The sequence below is a fragment of the Ictidomys tridecemlineatus genome, chromosome 2, assembly GCF_052094955.1.
Source record: "Ictidomys tridecemlineatus isolate mIctTri1 chromosome 2, mIctTri1.hap1, whole genome shotgun sequence".
Taxonomy (NCBI): domain Eukaryota; kingdom Metazoa; phylum Chordata; class Mammalia; order Rodentia; family Sciuridae; genus Ictidomys; species Ictidomys tridecemlineatus.
Genome location: NC_135478.1, coordinates 67,113,385 through 67,132,299, shown reverse-complemented (window position 1 = coordinate 67,132,299; position 18,915 = coordinate 67,113,385). Strand labels below are relative to the sequence as shown.

General features: G+C 35.5%; 1 long non-coding RNA gene across 2 annotated transcripts in view; it reads right to left on the bottom strand.

Annotated features, from left to right (window-relative positions):
- The window catches only part of LOC144375119 (uncharacterized), an 88,098-nt gene that overhangs the window by 67,720 nt on the left and 1,463 nt on the right, over positions 1-18,915 (bottom strand). For both annotated transcript variants that reach the window (XR_013434558.1, XR_013434559.1), the window contains exon 2: positions 1,773-1,845. This is a non-coding gene — a long non-coding RNA (uncharacterized LOC144375119). The remainder of the gene's footprint in view (positions 1-1,772; positions 1,846-18,915) is intronic.

Below are 18,915 nucleotides of genomic sequence, written 5' to 3'. Positions count from 1 at the left end.
TGATCTGACATTTAAACTTAGCACACAGAGGGAATGTCTGTCAATAGCCTGTCTTGATTAGGTGAGTTTTTCAGTGTTTAGAATTAATCTAGGATTGTTAGCAGTAAATTAATCAACCTATTTTTTTTGCTGTGAATGGATTATGTTTATTGCAGTGCCTAGCATGCAGGATTGTTATTTTTTGAGTAAGAACCTATAGAGTGCAATTTGAGTGAATAAAGCATTGAAAGGGCAGAAGCATGGGGACACATTTTATTTCTCTCCTTGACTGCATATGTCACAATTTTGAACCCTGGAAACTGGGACACATGGACTACATTATTTTATTTAGAAAAAAAGTCATTATTTTTAATGTCATCTAATTTTCCCTGCTTTTTTCTTATGTGAAAGGCTCATAAAGATAAATCAAAATCTTTTAAAACTGCCCTCCAGTTCTTAGAGAAAATATTACAAATAAGGCATCCCTTTAAAACAAAACATGGGAAAAAATTATTATGTTGAAACTGAAGTTTTGAGATAAAACTAAATTTCCCATTTAACCAATTTTCTCTGGGATCTTGTCTCACAAGTTTTGAAGAATCAAATCTATGGACATGCAGGGGAGGTAATAGTAAAATAATAGGATTTATTTTAGCAAGAAGAAATATAACTCCCACAATGTGGTAGAGGGCATGAAAGCAGAAGAACCTCCCCCCCTTTTTTTTCTTTTTGGTGTCAGCTTCAAAGTTTATTTCTGGTTTTTGGCTGAGCATGGGGCAAAATCTATTTTACATAAGTATTGAAAAAGGCATTCTTATTACCAACTGGGTTCTTGATTGTCCTTTCTGTAACCCATCCTTCTTCCAGTGACTTCCAACTGGCTGCACCCCAAGGACAAAGAATTTGGTTGGATGTATTCCCACAAGTGAGTCTCAAGTGATTTTTAATTTGAATAGGCCTTAATGGTGCTCATTAACATATCTATCCATTATCCTCCAGGTGTGGTTAAATAAGATGTCCATTATGCTGCTGCCTGGTCATTTTACTATCTATTTTATTTTATTTTTTTCTCAATCAAGGTGAGCAGGGAACCCTGCCTTTGAGAATGTGAAGAGAGCTGGAAATTTGAGATTTAATCTCAGACCTATAAATAGCTAAACTATCAGATAGCCATTCTGGATTTTAGATACTTCTTAGTCTGCATATAGAAAGCTCAGGAGGCATGAGGATGTTGAGTTCAAAACCAGCTTGAGCAACTTAGTGAGGTTCTAAGAAACTCAGTGAGTCCCTATCTCTGCATAAAAGTATAAAAAGAGGTTGAGAATGTGGGTCAGTAGATAAACATCCCTGGGAATAATTCCTGGTCCAAAATAAACAAACATATAAACAACAACAATAAACAGGAGGAATAAGAACAGGGGTCCTGAAAAACACCACAGCTTCTCTCACACAGGAACACAATGGATAAAGTTGGGGTCCTCTTCTGATGATTATCCCAGACTTCACCACACAATCTAGGGACATGCTGAGCTAATGCCACACAGATGCCCACATAGGAATTCACGAAGGCCCTGAAAACACCATTCAATTATGGAACAAAACACTTGAGGTCTCAAATACAGATCTATGCTTCACTAGACTAGTCAGAGAGAACTGAAGCCTGAGCTGCCAAGAGAGACCCTCTAGCCACCAGACTCTGGTGACAATTATGAGGAGTTTCCAGCCATCATTGCAAATCCCACTGGCTTCAAACAGCCTCCCTACCCAGTCTCAAAATAAGAACACACACTTACCATTTCCTGGCTTTCAAGATGCTTAGTGTTCCCCATATATATATATTTTTCAGCTCCAGTGTAGCACAGAAACCTGGAAGCAGAGAAATGGATTCAATGAATAGCAGGCTCCAAAAACAAAAGGAATAGAAAACCGGTGGGCTGAAGGGGGAATGGCAGGATGGAGTAGACAAGGACACATTTACAATCTTATAGCTCCCTGTAGGGAGGGGAAATTCCTGAGACAGGTTACCTTGGTAACAGGTTGAAGCGGGGCAGTTTCTAGATAATATCCCTCAGAGGACAGTCTCCAACTTCCCAGATTCACTCAAAATTGGCCTCCTAGATTTATCCTGACTCAATTTACCTATCTACACTGACTGCCTAATTCAGTAGGCCTACTGTTTGAGTAATAGTAAATTTCATCCAGATCACAATCAAATAAGGACACAAAGACAGGTTTTTGTCTGCTGTTTTATTTCTCAAACACTGGGGATCTACCGCATGCAGGGGTGCATGCCTATAATCCAAGCAACTGGAGAGGCTGAGGCAAGAGGACAGTGAGTTCAAAGCCAGCCTCAGCAATGGTGAGGCACTAAGAACCTCACTGAGATTATGTGTTTAAATAAAATAGAAATGGGGCTGTGAATGTGGTCTCAGTGGTAATGTGCCCCTGAGATCAATTGCCAGTAGAAAAAAAAATACTGGAGATCAGACCCATGGGTATTATTCACTACAGCGTCCCAGGACCGCAGATGAATGGATTGATGAATTGATAGAAACATACATAGAATCCTGGGGAAGGGTCACAAATTCTCCTCTGATGGCTTTTCAAGTAACTGATATTACAATATTAGAGGACTGCTCCACAGCCTTGGAATCTTTTTATTTTATTTACTTTTATTTTTATTTTTTTGCTGTGAATTGCATTAAGTGCCTCAGGATAAAATTATTTCATGACAGAGTTTCATCCCAATATTTAGATCTAGTACAGACAGAAGTGCATTTATATAAAAATTACATATCACAATTACTTTAAATTTTTATTTAATATTTCTGTTCTCTGGCCTTATGAGAAAAGAGCTTGAGACTTCAACTCATAAGTAATTCCCTGAGGCAGCACTGTCCCTACTCCCCTACAAAAACTGGGGCAAAAATAAAATTTTAAAGTTTCTAGCTTAATAAAATAAACAAGAGGTGAATGGTGCCAGGTCTCTAGATCTCTCAGTATTCCAGAACCTAGAGTATAAGAAATTAAAAAATAAATTATTTGCAATTTTGCCTTGAGCATAATAATAGAATTATGATGTCTGTTTTTTCTTTGGTATGGGGTACCATGAGAATATTAGCATAAATCACAGGCATTATGTCTATATATATATTTTTTTCTATAATTCAATATAGCCCATCAACAGAGTCAACCTCAAATTTAAATGAAGAAAATTTTAATTATTATTGCCAGGGTCCAGCCCTAGCAGAAATCCAGGGGTCCTGAAGTATGAATGACATTGGATACTGAAGGATATGTGGTCTCAGCAAAAAAAGAGGAGACAGGATAACAGGTTGCAAATTACAAGCAGCCTTCAGAAGGATCTGATGCCCATAGAGGGGTGTTTATTTTTGTACCCTTTTTAAAGGTATTTATTCATGTGGTTAAAATAGCATCAAAGCCCAAAACTTTTTTCATTTACATAATTTTCAAGAGTTGCAATCTTTTCTGACATATATTAACTTCATAAGATATTGAACAAATTGTTTAAAATATGTTCCTGTAACCTTTGCCAATCATGATTAAGCTTTTACATTTTCACTTCAATCACTAAGTACTAGACTATGCAACTTGACTACCTGTATCATGACCTATTAACTTTACTTTAAAGCACACATATGATTATTGGTAAGCTTTTTTGCTTCTAAACTAAAGTCCTAATAATACACACTTAAAACAGTGAAAGCCTATTACTTAAAAGCCTACTCCTCTGAACTGACTCTAAAATATACCTATATAAAATTTTACATTATTCTGTTTTTCCAAAGTAATTTTCTTTTTTCACATGACCTATTTAACTGATTTTTAAAGAGTTTCTTTGATCCTTCATCAAATTATGAATTCTAATGTTTTTATAATTTTTAATTAAAGAGCAGGCTCTGCACTTCAACTCATTTGCTATTAGTATTGACTATGTGTTTCCTATTTTCATCATAAATTCCTGTGTAGGGCAAAAAAGGCTCTGTTAGTAAAGGGAATGTATGTTGCATAGGTTGTGGCTTTAGAATGAGGGGCTTAGTGTAAATTGTTAAGCTTTTCTCAGGAACCTTGATTTGCAATCTTTTCCCTGTGAATTTCTTAAAAAAAAAACACTATTGTTTGTATTGTCAAAGATACTAAAATACATCTCAGGTCGTATCCTTAATCCCATTCTGGGAATTTTCTTGCAATCTCAGGCAACATGGACTTTTATTATTGATTGTTGTATGCCCTATTATCTATCTCATGAGTATCATAAACAAAACACTTAAAATTCCCCATGGTTCTGGGTTCCAGGTTGTGCAGCCCTGCCACAGAATCCCCCACACTGTGACCCTGTCAGACAGGATGTGTAGGAACATCTGATTTGAAATTCCTCCTTTAAGATTTTCCTGTGTGATGTGTCCTCATTCTAACCTCCTACATAGTCCTACTTGTGGGTTTCATAAGTGCTTAACAAAAGGTTTGAAGAGCCACCATGTCTAAATTCTTTTGGAGTGTCTAGTGAATATCATTCCCTGGGTCTCTCCACCATGTCTAAATTCTTTTGGAGTATCTAGTGAATATCATTTCCTGGGTCTCTCCCTCTAGAGAGCAGTATAAACTATGAAGTAAAGACACTCCAGGGAGTCTCTGATAGCCCTTCAGCTGGCAATGATCTTTTAGTGATACAGGGCTGGGACACTCTGAAAAATTGAGGTAGAATGAAGACCACTCCCTTCAAATGCAAACTTTTTTTTTTCAATCAAGACATAACTTTCCAAACTTATCAATAAGAGTGGCAGGCAATGAGTTTATTAGAAGTGATGTGAAGGAAGAACAGGGTGACACTCTGACAGAAGAACGTGTGTTCTCTCTGAAAAGATAATAGCATGACTTTCTTGAACTTCAGTTTTTTTGAAGATCTAAAAAAAGATCCCAAAGAGTCCTGACCAGGTACACTTCTTGACTATGGACTGACAGCAGGATAACATCAAACTCTCAAGTATCCTCTGCCATGACAACTTTAGGTTAATTAGGCTCATGTTCACCATTTCTAATTGAATTCTTAAGCATAAACTCTCACAGATTTTATGATTAGTAAGAATTATCTTTATTTCTCTGAGTTCCAGAATCTGGCCTATAGCAAGGTCACAAAACTCTTCACTTCAGGGTCACTTAAGTTGCTCTTATAAACATTATTTTGAAACTGCATTTCTTCAGCAGATAACAGTTTGTTAAGGAATGTTACATATCCTGTCCAGTTATGCCAGAATTTTCTTGGAAAATAAATCATGGGGTCAACATTTTAGGCCTATTTATTTATATTACTACATGTTGAAAACAAAGCTAGTCTACCACTGAGCTACGTCAGTGTCACCCTTGCCAGAAATAAAGTTCCATGGGGATGCAAATCTCTCAATAAGGCAAAGGCAGTATCTAATTGACATCATATTCTGGAGCTAAAAATCATAAAAGAGGGTTCCTTTCAAATGTGCTATGCCACTTTTCATTAGATGTGGTTTAATTACTATTTTCACTAATTCCAGGAATACACTTTGAAATTACAAATTTTATTTACCTTCCAGTCCTCAGAGAGTCATGTCCTCATGTAGATCCTCAGCACCATATAAAAATAAATAAATTAAAGGTACTGTGTCCATCTAAAAAAAAAAAATAAAACTAACAGCGGAAAACTGGGCACACAGGTGCAAGCCTATAATCCCAGCTGCTTGGGAGACAGAGGCAATAAAATCATAAGTTCAAGGCCAACTTCAGCAATTGAGACCCTGCCCCAAAATAAAAAAGGCTGGGGATGTAGTTCAGTGGCAGAGCATCCCTGAGTTCATTCCCTGCCACTGCAAAAAAGTAAAAGAAAGTGACAAAAAAAGTAACACTTAGGATTTGTTCTCAGAAATGTTTCCACAGATATCAACAAAGTAAGGTACCTCAGACATTAGTTTCTCCTAGTTCCTCTTTTTTTAAATCTATATTTATTTATTTTTAATCTTTATGTATTTATTTTTATGTGCTGCTAAGGATCAAACCTAGTGCCTCACATGTGTGAGGAAAGCACTCTACCACTGAGCTACACACTACTCTGTGCCTCAATATTGTTATGTCTCAGGGAGGGAACAATTTAAATCATAATCTTCAAAGAACCATATTTTATGTATAAAAATTTTAAAATATGGCAAAAGAAATAATTAAATTACATGTAGAGAGCAAATGAGGAAGAGAAGTAATGAAGAAAGAGCAGAAAGATGAATAAATAAACAACAAAAAATAGAGAAAATACAGAATAATAAACTAATTAAATGCTGGTTCTTGGGCTGGGGTATAACTCAATAGTACAGTGTGTGCTTACCATGTGTAAGGCCCTGTCTTGATTCCACCCCCCCAAAAAAAATAAAATAAAATAAAAAACAAAAAAAAAAAACCAAAAACAACCACTGGTTTTTTGAGAAGACAGAAAAAAATTGGAAACCTCCAGTTGGGCTAATGAGAAAAAAAAAGAGAGAATATACATATTACTAAAATCAGGAAAGAAAAGATGATATCACCATAGTTTGTAGAGACATGAAAAGGATATATGCCAATAAATCCATCAACCTAAATGAAGAGAACAAATTTTCTAGAAAGATACCACCAAACTCACCTAAAATCAAAATCTGAATTGAATAGTCACAGGTTTATATTTAAGAAAATTTATAGCTTGAAAATCTTTTCTTAATTTTTTTTTTTCAGATCCAGATAGCTTCACTAGAAAATTCCAATAAACATGTAGGGAAAAAAATTATACAAATTCTATAAGAAAACTGAATAGGAGGAAATACTTTCTAACTTATTCTGAGGCCAGCATTAACCTGCTATCAAGGGCAGACAATGACATTACAAGAGGTTCGGATACCCCTCATTAACACAGGTGCAAAATCCTATACAAAATTGTGAGGGGGTGGGTGGTTGTAAAAAGGGATAGAACCCAGAGCTTCACACATGCTAAGCTAATGCTCTAATGTGGCTAGGCTAATGCCACATCCTCAGTCCTTTTTATTTTGATACAGGATCTCACTGAGTTACCCAGCCTATCCTTGAACTTGTGACCCTCCTGCCTCAGAGTACCTGGAATTATAAGTGTATGCCAACACATCCAATTCCCAAGCAAAATTTTAATGAATTAATTATAATAATATATAAAATGAATAATACCTCATGACTAAATGAGATTTATGCTAATATTGCGAAGCTTGTTTTCCATTCAAAACACAATGCACATCATTATATTAGCAAACAAATAATAACAATCCAATACCCATTCTTAGTTCAAAAACAACAATAAAAACCTTAGGAATAGAACGAACAGTCTCATTCTGATAAAAGGAATCCAAGGGGGGCGGGGAACCCTAGAGTTAACAGCACACATAATTAAAAAAGATTGAATGTTTTTCTTTTAATATAAGGAACAAGACAAGGACGACCACTCCCATCATTTCTATCCAACAATATATCAGAGATTCTGCTTAGATTAATAAGGCAAGAAAAACTTGACATTCATCATTTTATAAATGATGAGATTATCTATATAGAAAAATCCGATGAAATATGCCCCCAAAAAAGCTAGTGCAAGAAGGTGAGTTTGGCGAAGCTGCATGATACAAGAGCTAGATACAAAACTGAATTCTTGTTCTATGTTAGTAATGAAAAATTTTATATTGAATTTTTAAAACATACTTTAATAACACTAAAAATGTCAAATATTTAAGACAAATTTGAAAGGGATATGCAAAACTTCTACTTTAAAAGATTGCTGTGAGAAATTAAAGAAAATCTAAACAAATGGGAAGAAATAACATGTTCATTTGTTGGAAGACTCAATGATGTTAAGAAGTCAGTTCTCTCCAAGTTGATTCATATATTCAATATCTCAGAATCCCAGCAGGCTGTTTTGTATAAACAGGTAAGCTGATTATAAACTTCCAATGCATATACAAAGGACCCAGAGCAGTCCAAAAAACGTTGCAAAAGAAAAAATCTGGAATAAAACACTATTACAAAGGTAAAGTAATTCAGACAATGTGGTACTGATATAAAGATAAACAAGTAGATCATGATACAAAATAGAGGCCAAAATAGACCCATGTACACAAAAAAAACTGATTTTTGGCAATGGTACAAAGGCAATTCAGCAAAGAGACAATGTTCATTTTTAACAAATGGTGCTAGAACTAAATACCCATATACAAAAACTTATGAATTTTGACTGCTGCCTTGCACCACATACAGAAATTAACTCAAAATGGGTCATATACCTAAGTGTAAAACCGAAAACAATAAACCTCCTCAAGGAAACAGGAGCTAACTTCTGTGACTTGGGGTTAGGCAAAGAGTTGTTAGATATGATACCAAAAGTGCATTAAAGAACAATTCATAAATTGAATTTCATCAAAATTAAGAACATCTGTTCTTTGAGAGACACTGCTAGTGGAATGTAAAACATTACAGACTGAGACAAAATATCATAAATCTAATAAAGAATTTGTATCTAGAATATATAAAGAACTCTTAAAACTTAATAAGAAAAACAAATACCTCAATAAATAATAACATACAAGATTTAATACTTTACCAAGGAATGGCAAATAAGCACATGAAAATATGCTCAACATCATAATCAGCCAATAGGAAAATGCAAATTAAAATCACAATGAGAGGCTGGGGTTGTGACTCAGTGGCATAGCACTTGCCTGGCACATATAAGTAACTGGGTTCAATCCTTAGAACTGTATAAATATAAATAAATAAAATAAAGGCATTGTGTATATATCCAACTAAAAAAAATTAAAAAATCACATTGAGGTAATACTATGTATTTTTTAAAGGACTAAAATTTAAAAAGACTACCACTGTAATATTTAAGATAGAGACTTGGAGCAACTGATTCCTCATTCACTGCTGTTAGGAATGTAAAAGGAAACAATAACTTGGAATATAGTTTGGCAGTTTAAAAAATTAAAAATACATCTAGCACATGATCTACTCATTTCACTTCTGGGTATTTACCAAAGAGAAAAGAGAGCCTAAGTCCACACAAAGATCTGTAATACAGTTGTTCAGATGGGTTTTAGTTCTAAGAGCCAAATGCTGGAAACACCCAAATGTCTGTCAGTGGTGAACAGGCACATCCATGCAATAGAATACTTTGAGCACTTAAAGGAACAAACTACTGATATAATCAGAAACAGAGACAAATCTCAAAATAATTACACTGAGGGAAAGAGCAGAGAGAGACAGAGAGAGAGAGAGAGAAAGAACACATGTTTTATAATTCCATTTACATAAAACCCTAGAATAAGCAAATTAACCTACAGTGATAGTAGATCAGTAGGTTGGTGGTTGCCTGGAGAAAGGGACAGAGGACCTTGAGGATAGAAGAACAAAGAAATTTGGGGTGGTGATGGATCTGTTCATTCTCCTTATTGTGATGATGGTTTCTTGGGTGTGCACATGTGTCACAACTGATTAAATCATACACTTTAAACACGAAGTTTATTGGATGTCAATTAGACTTCAATAAAACTGTCTTTAAAAAGAGCAACCTGAATTTATAATATAAATTTTAAATTGTCCCTTTTCCATCAGCATACCAAAACTCTTTCACTGTAGCAAACTTACTCATGTAACTGCTTCAAATACACCTTTTCTTTTGACATTTACTCTACATAAACATGATTGTAAAAGTAAATTACTGGCTGGGGATGTGGCTCAAGTGGTAATGTGCTTGCCTGGCATGCGTGAGGCACTGGGTTCAATCCTGAACACCACATAAAAATAAAATAAAGATATTGTGTCCACCAAAAACTAAAAAAATAAATATTAAAAAAAATTCTCTCTCTCTCTCTCTCTCTCTCTCTCTCTCTCTCTCTCTCTCTCTCTCTCTCTCTTTCTCTCTCTCCCCTCTCTCTCTTAAAAGAAAGTAAATTACTATTGGATAGAAAAGTTAACAAATTGGTCTCCCTGGATTGCACAGTTGTCTGTTTACTGGCTTCAAATGAAGTCTGAATGTTTAGCTGAACTACCAGTACTGAAGGCTCAGTGATTGAATATTGACAACATTACTTTTGCAAGCTGCCCTAAAACAATTCATTAATTCAAATAAATGTTTACTGCACATGTGCTCTCTGTATGCCACTGTTAAAAGGGCTGGATTTCATGCAGAATGGACAGTACCGAACTACAAAGTTATTCCATGTCTTCTTTTGGAATAATTTGTAAGATTTAGAAACATTTAAATCACATGATGAAAGAATAGCAATGGAAACAGGCCACAGACAGCCAAGAACAGTGACTCTCCTAATTAAAGGTTAAAATAATAAATTTCAATGATAATATGACTGAAGAACTGTATCCTAACAGCTTAATTCCAAAATTACAAGTATTTCTCATATCTTAAGTGAACTCAGAACAAAGATTACAAATTACTTTCTCACACAGTGAGTATGAAGTCTGCCAAGCTTAATTATACATCACAAATAAAATCATCCATAGCTCTGCCACAATATACAAGACATTTTACAGCTTAGCAAGGGAATCCATTTGTAAATCTTCCACTATCTTTTTCCCTTGAAATGATACTATCCTTTAAGGTTGTTTCTCTAAAAGAACCCTACATATGCTCCATTTGTATACAATGAATTTAAGCATTTTCTACTGTCATGTATAACTGATTATAACTAATGAATAATTTTTAAAAAAGAATCCAAAGAACCCATGCCAGGTACACAGAAATCTATAAAAATCAATTGTTAGCAATAACTATGGACGGCATGTGCTTCTGATTCGCTTAGAAAGTCACTCTTCTAAATTTCTTCAGGTTTTTCAGAATTGTCATGTTTTGTGTTCTCAAAGATAGAGTTTTGCTAAACAATAAGCTTTTAGTAAATTTTGACTGACAGGATTCTTCTGCATGTGTTCCAAACACATCATACCCAAATTCATATCTACATTAAACACTACTAATCCTAAGTGTTCAGTAACCATGGAATGCAGAACATGAGTTCTGAAAGCACAATATTCAAGAATTCTCATCCTCATGGAGAAGCAATATTCACTAAACAAAGATGAAACAAACCATAGTATTCAGTTATTGCATCTTCTAATTATTGATTTTTGGAGTTTTACAAATGTAAATGGTTTGCTTTAGGTAAATTGGTGAAAAAAGCAAAAACATTTAACCACTTTTAATTAAAATTATGAAGCTTTACATCTTACCTCTGATACTTATTTTAATTAAAATTGTGAAATAATACCTGCTACAGCTTGAGTTCCATTGAAGCTAAGAGCCAAATTGTGGTTCCTCATGATACGTCCAATGTCAATTACTGCCCTCCTGCTGCATTTTACCTTGAAGAAAAACACTGTTTCATGGAGTAAGATCTACTTGTAATTTGTAATGTGCTTGGCACTGTGCTTACCAGTTTATATGCAGCAGCTGTGCTCATCCTCAAACCAATGCTACAATGGAGAATATTTTAGAAAAGTAGAGTGTAACTAACCTTAAATAACTTGTCCAAGGTCACTGAGCTACTTCCCATTACTGACAACACAGAGTATATCTTGAACCTTTTAACAAGAGGGCTCCAAATTGGACCAAACCTGCCAGAGAAATTGGATTCATCCCATCATGAGTAACTCCCAATTTAATCTCAGTACAGTTATTTTTCTCGAATTCACCTTAATCTGACCATCTGCCTTGGCATGGAGGAGAAAAAACATAGTGGCAGAGCTGAGTGTGTGCAACAATTTGTCTTCTGAGTTTTGGCTTTCAGCTAGCCTTTATTGTTATATCTTGGAAAGTTAGGCAAGATCAAGATCCTTAGTAAAATGACATCTATAGAGTGGCCTTACCAGCATTATTATTATTAATCCTGACCATGTTTAAAGTTACATTATATATTCAAGACAATTCTGATCTTAACTGTAGCAGTGTTTATCACATAAGCAAATGATTCATGTCATGTTATAACAAATAAGATATATAAATGAGTAATTTATACTTCACTCCTCCAAAAATGACTTTGTATTTCATTAATGAAAACATAGAACAGTGATTTGTTTGTGGAACTGAGTATTAAACCCAAGGCCTCACACATGTGAGGGAAGCCACATCCCCAGCCAAGAATGCTTGTTTTTGAATGATGCTGTTGGTGTAACAGTGTAGTGCCAGTCCAGCCTTCCACTGTCCTCTGACAAAAATTTCTATTTAACTGCTAAACACACTGATGTTTCATGGATAACATCAAAAAAAGTAGTTTACAGAAACCACATAACTTCCACCCTTTTAGAATTGCTGTACAATATTGTGTTCTCTTTGAGATGCATAAAGAAATTTAAATTCACACTTCACTAGCATAGGAGCAAGAACCAGTTAAATCGCATCTACTGTTCTTTGTCCATTAAGAAAGATTGTTCAACCAGGTTGGTGGAACACACCTGTAATCCCAATGGCTTGCAAACCTGAAGCAGGGGGACTGCAAGTTCAAACACAGCCTTAGCACTTTAGTGTGGCTCTAAGCAACTTAACAAAACTCTGTCTCAAGAGAAAAGAAAAAAAAAAGTTGGGGATGTGGCTCAGTGGTTGAGCACTGTGGGCTCAATTCCTAGTACAAAAAAAGGCAGAAAACAAAAAACTCAATAAGCTGCACTGTATAAAATGAATTAATTTTTCTAGAAGCTGAAAAGGGTACCTCTGAAAATCCATGCTGGAAAGTCATAGCAAAGAAAACAACCAGTCTCTAGAGGGGAATAGTCACAAAAACATAACATCTGGACAGTCACATCCAAAACAAAACTGGTCTAAAAGCAAACTCTGTTTATTTTCTGCATTCTTGTCTACTCACTTGTGAACCTTGTTCTTGCACAGAAATGCTGTAATCATAGGCTATCCATGTCACAAACTTTTGAACTATTCTCAACTTTCCTCTTCAGATCTCAACAATTGGCCAAGCCAGCTTGGATTACCAAAGAGAAACAGATGGTTCTGTTCCACAATCCTTCCCCTCTTCTTGGAATGCTAGTGATGATGGCAGGAACTCCCATCAAAGCTTCTGCCTGAGCAGGGGCCACAATATCCAAGCTAAGAGTGCTCTTGAGTGATGTTGTTTTGGCTCAGTGTTAGAGCACTTGCTTAGCATGTATAAGGCACTGGGTTTTATTCTCAGCATCACATAAAAGTAAAAAAAAAATAGAGTTCATCAACAAGTAAAGAAAATAATATATATATATATATATATATATTTTTTTAAAAAAAGAGTGCTCTTAGGATTTTAAAAAACACAGATGGGAGGAGACTCTTTCATCCCTCTTGTGGGAGAGCCTGAAAATGGCCCCCTGCTATGTCACCTTTTACCCCCAAGGGCCTAAAATCATGCTGGATTCTGTGGCATTTTATTCCTTTAATCCTTCTTCAGAAATCTTCCTTCTTCAATAATCCTCCTTTTAATTAATGATGGTTGATTGCAGCAAAGCATCCCAACTTACACCTTCTAAACATTTCCAGTCTGTGTATCCACCTCTATCATCTGTGCCTTAGCTTAGGTCCTCATTGGCTCTCATCTGGACTAGTCCAACAGCCCCACAAATCTCCTATCTCTAGTCCTCAAAACCATCATCTGTGTTACAGTTAACAGGAGAGTCCATGTTCCCCACATACGCCCAAACTCATCAATGGATCTCCATTATTAAAGAAAGATCTAAATTCCTTAACAGGACTCACCCCACTGTCTATACACAATCTTCTCTCCATCCAAATAGCTGTTCCTCCTTGACTCACATTTTAGCTCTGATTACCCAGAACTGCTTGGGTTTGGGCTGGAACTCAGATACACACACACCCCACACTGAATTAATTAGTAAGTAGGAAGTTCCCATTCTCGAAAACCTGGAGAAATCAAAGAAAAGTGGCTTTCTTCAGGCTTTCTTCTATGTATCAAAGTCATCATATTGTTATTTACATTTTATTACATCAATATCCATAAATATTGCTGTTATATAACTGGCACCAAGGTACACAACACACACAACAGCAAGTGTCTAAAAGAAAGAATTGTATACTATAACTAAAGGTTCTGATCACCCACACATCTCTGCAGACAGAATACCAGCACTGACTCCCTGTGAGGCTTTCTCACCCAGACCGTGCCCCTCTTCCTCCACTGGTGCCGCTACACTCCATAGAAATCTGTAGCCTGGCACATGACCTCTTGTTTTTTAAGGACAAGACCATGTTCCCAGCATCCCTGGATCTCCAAGCCCAGTCAAGTCTTCAGAATACATTAGACATTTATAAATGTTTACAGAATAATATGTGCATTCTGAGCTAAGCAGAACACTCAAAGACATTTTCTGATTAAAAAAAAAAGTACACTGGATATCAGGTTTGAAAACTTGGGCTTCACCCATTAAATTTGAAGAAAATATTTGAAAACACAAAATATTTTCTAATATCTCTAACCTATTTTGTACTTAAAGAAATGATCATAGTTTCTGTAGAAAAAAAAAATTTAATAGCAGATGTTGAGAAATAAGGTCTTTTTTTAACTTATAGAAAATTTCAGAGAAAACTGCATAAGCAGTCAAAAAAACTGGTAAATTGGACTCCAACAAAAAATCTATTTGCTTCATAAGAAGTGAAAAGACTATAGAATAAGAAAAATTTTATACTTCTCATATCTCATAAGAGTACATTTGTGTATATCCAGAATACATAAGAACTATTACAAATGAACAAGAAAAAGACAGCTCAATTTTAAAATGGGCAAAGAATCTGAATAGGCATTTGTCTAACAAAGATAAATAATGGCTAAAAAGTACATGAAGATATTCAATATCATTAGTTATCAGGGAAATGCAAGTCCAAACCACAATGAGATGCCACTTCATACCCATTAGGATGACTACTATGAAAAAAAATACCATGGCAAACTGTTGGCAAGAATATGGAGAAATGAAATCTTCAAACATTGCTGATGGGAATGTAAAATGGTAGAGTCACTTTATAAAACAGTCTGGCAGAGTTACTTATGATCTATTAATTTCACTTCTAAATATCTACCCAAATAAAACATAAGTCAAATAAAAAACACAAATATTCACAGTGGCATGATCATAAGAACCACAAAGTGCAAGTCATCCAAATATCCAACAACTGATAAATGGATAAACAAACTGTCGTGTATCCATATAAAAGAACACTATTTAGCAATAAAAAAGGAATAAAATTCTGATATGGGCTACCTCAAAAATAGGCTAAGAAGCCAGACACACAGAGCCATATATTGAATGATTACATTTATATAACATATCCAGAACAAGTAAATCCACAAAGAGAAAAAGGAGATTCATAGATACATGAAGCAAGAGTGAGCGGAGAGTGATGACTAAAGGGTATGGGTCTTCTTTGGAGATGACAAAAGTGTTTCAGAATTAGACAGCAAGATAGGCACACAACCATGTGAATATACTAAAACTCAGTGAATTGTACTTTTCAGGAGTGATCTTGATGGCAATGTGAATTATATATCAATAAAACTGTTCTTTTTTAAAATGATTGCACAAAGTCATATAGTAACACCTCTGCATAAGGGTCTGGTTAAATCACTCTGCCTGTGACAGAATATTCTATCATAAAAACACACAATGTGTTCAAATTGGGAAATAATCTATGTTCCTACCAATAAATTCCTATTGAAACCAACCATAAAACCAGATCCAAAGTAAAAAGAGCAAAGAATAAATGAGCATGCAATTCACAATTAGCTGGCAGGTTACAGAATGAAACTAACCAAACACTACAAAAGAAAAAAAATGTTTATTAGGAATGCCTACTTCTTTTCAATTACATGGATTTGAACAAGTCAAAATCCATTACATTTATAAGAAAATCTTCCAGATTCTTTATTAGCACATAGAAAGGAAAAACAAGCATTCTCTCCTATAACCAAATTAACAATCCACAGAACATCTGTTTGTACTTGGCAGCATAAACTTTTCATTTTGGAGTGCTGCTAAATTATACAAGCCTATGAGCCAGACACCCTGGCATGCTCCTAGACTTCATTAGTTGATGCTGAAGAACATTAAAAATAAAGAGGATAGTATTTTTTTTAAGAGAGAGTGAGAGAGGAGAGAGAGAGAATTTTTTTTAATATTTATTTTTTAGTTCTCGGCGGACACAACATCTTTTGTTGGTATGTGGCGCTGAGGATCGAACCCGAGCTGCACGCACGCCAGGTGAGCGCGACACCGCTTGAGCCACATCCTCATCCCAAGAGGATAGTATTAATAATGGCAGTGGTGATGACAGAATAAAGTTATTGTCAGTCTTTTCAACACTTCCATTATCTAGACTACAACCATGGAAACATTCAAACAACTTTCTCCTTTTTTTTCTTTTCTTTTTTTTTTTTTTTTGTGGAACTGAGGATTGAACCACACAGAGATGTACAACCTCTGGGCTACATCCCCAGACCTTTTTATTTTAATACAGAGTCTCACTAAGTTGCTGAAGATGGCCTTATACTATCTATCTTCCTCTTTCAGTCTCTGAAGTCGCATATAATTTTCTAAGCTTCTACCAATACACCTTTCTGTATCCATAAGAAAGCACTTGATCTTAGAGAGAACTGAATTCAAGTGACAATTTTTTGTTTGTTTGTTTTCATCTTTTTAAAACATGCTTGCTACATGGCCAAGGACAAACTTCACAATTTTACTGAGTTCTTGCTGTATTGAGAACAAAATGAAGTAATGCACACAAAGAGCACAGTGCAATGCTCAATCCACAGCCCACCACAAAAATCCTCACTGTTCACAACTCTTCACAGCAAATACTCATTTCAGAACTTATATCAGAGTAGGGATGGATGATTAACATTGGCCATCCTTCTAACTTGTGGACATCTAAAGATCTATGAAGATTTCACATTGAATGAATAATCTTTCTCCTTCATCCACCTCCCATATAGGTTTTTGAAAACCCTATCAATAAGATCTCTTTAAAACATATTAAATCAGGGCATGACACAAAGCATTCATTCACCTAAGAGGTATTTTCAGAGCACTGAACTGAGAGAGAAAGAGAAAGAGAGACATGGAGAGAAACACTCTCTATTACAATGAAATGACTATTTTGCAGTGTAATAATTGGTAAACTTTCCATAAAAAATGATACAATCTGATTATAATTCCCAAGTGTCTGTTATCTGCTCTTAAAGTAAAAGAAAAATGAAGTGGGATGGCTTCAAGCACCAAGAGAAGATGTGGGAACATATCCTTTCCCATTGACAGCAGTTAATGTTTGAGTGATGGCTGCTAGAATGTTCATACTGAAAAACTTTCTTATATTAGAAAAGACTGAGGGCTGAGGATGTGGCTCAAGTGGAAGCGCGCTTGCCTGGCATGCATGTGGCCCGGGTTCTATCCTCAGCACCACATACCAACAAAGATGTTGTGTCCGCCAAGAACTAAGAAAAAATAAATAAATATTAAAATTCTCTCTCTCTCTGTCCCCCTCTCTCTCACTCTCTCTTAAAAAAAAAGAAAAGACTGAAATATATCTAAAACAAAACACATGGGGTTTAACATACACAAACAGAAGCTTCACCAAGGTGTCCTCTCTGTACAAACCAAAGAAGGAAAAGCTTGTGTGAAATTTCAATTGCACTGCTATAGATAAGGTGTGGGGAAGGTGATAGTGGTTTGCAGCCATACTCCCATGCTGGATTGCTGGATGTCTAGACTCTGTAGTAATAGACTCACTCTGCATAGCTCCACACAAATTTGCATCATGCCACACACTGGAAAAAACTTTCAGTGTTAGAAGAGAGGAAATTCCTCAGAGGGATGGGAATTTCTAAGAACTTTGGAATATCCCCAAAGAGTTTCACTAAACTCTGAGCTCATTATGGACCTTGTACCCCAAAGCTACTGCTCTTTCCTCCCTTTTCTAAAACTCCACCCATAAGACTTTGAGTTAACAGTGCCCCTGGGGGAGACCTGGTCAGTTGCAGTGTTTACAGAAGGAAACCCTGAGCAGCTCTCATCTACACTGTACATCAGCACTTGGCATCTCTCCTCCCACTGCAGCTCAGTACTACCACCCTGACTGCATAGCTGTTCCATCTCAAAGGGTACAAAGTCTTAAATTGTGCAAAGGAAGACTGAACTTCTCTGTCTACCCAAATTTCCAATTAAATGATCACTTACTATGCCAGTCTAAACTAAGCTTTATGCCTAATATAGGAAGAAACTGTTCCAAATGCACAAAATCCATCCCATTTAACATGTAATAAAGTCTTTTTTTGGTAGTTGTAGATGGACATAATAGCTTTATTGATTGATTGATTGATTGATTGATTGTGGTGCTGAGGATCTAACACAGTGCCTCACACATGCCAAGCACTGAGCCAAAATCCCAGCCATGTAATTATGTCTTAATATCTATTTAAATGTAGTATAAAAAATTTTAACAAATGCAGGTAACAGGAGAAATAAAGGATAAAGTATTAAGGTGGACACAATACCTTTATTTTATTTTTATGTGGTGCTGAGGATCAAACCGAGTGCTTCATACATGCCAGGTTTGTGTGCTATGACTTGAGCCACATCCCCAACCATCAAGTTTTCAAATATTAATAATAAGTTAAAATCAAGGCAAAAGACCTAAAAATAACTCAATATGTTTAAATATTTTCATTACATTTAATACCTAAGAATATATCACAAATAAGAATCACAAGTATGTTCTTAAGGATTAGAATTCTTTATGTTAATAAGAATATTGAATAAAAGAAGTCTTTGAATAATACAATGTTTTCTTCAATAGTTGGGTACAGTGGAACACACCTGTAATCCCAACAACTCAAGAGACTGAGGCAGGAG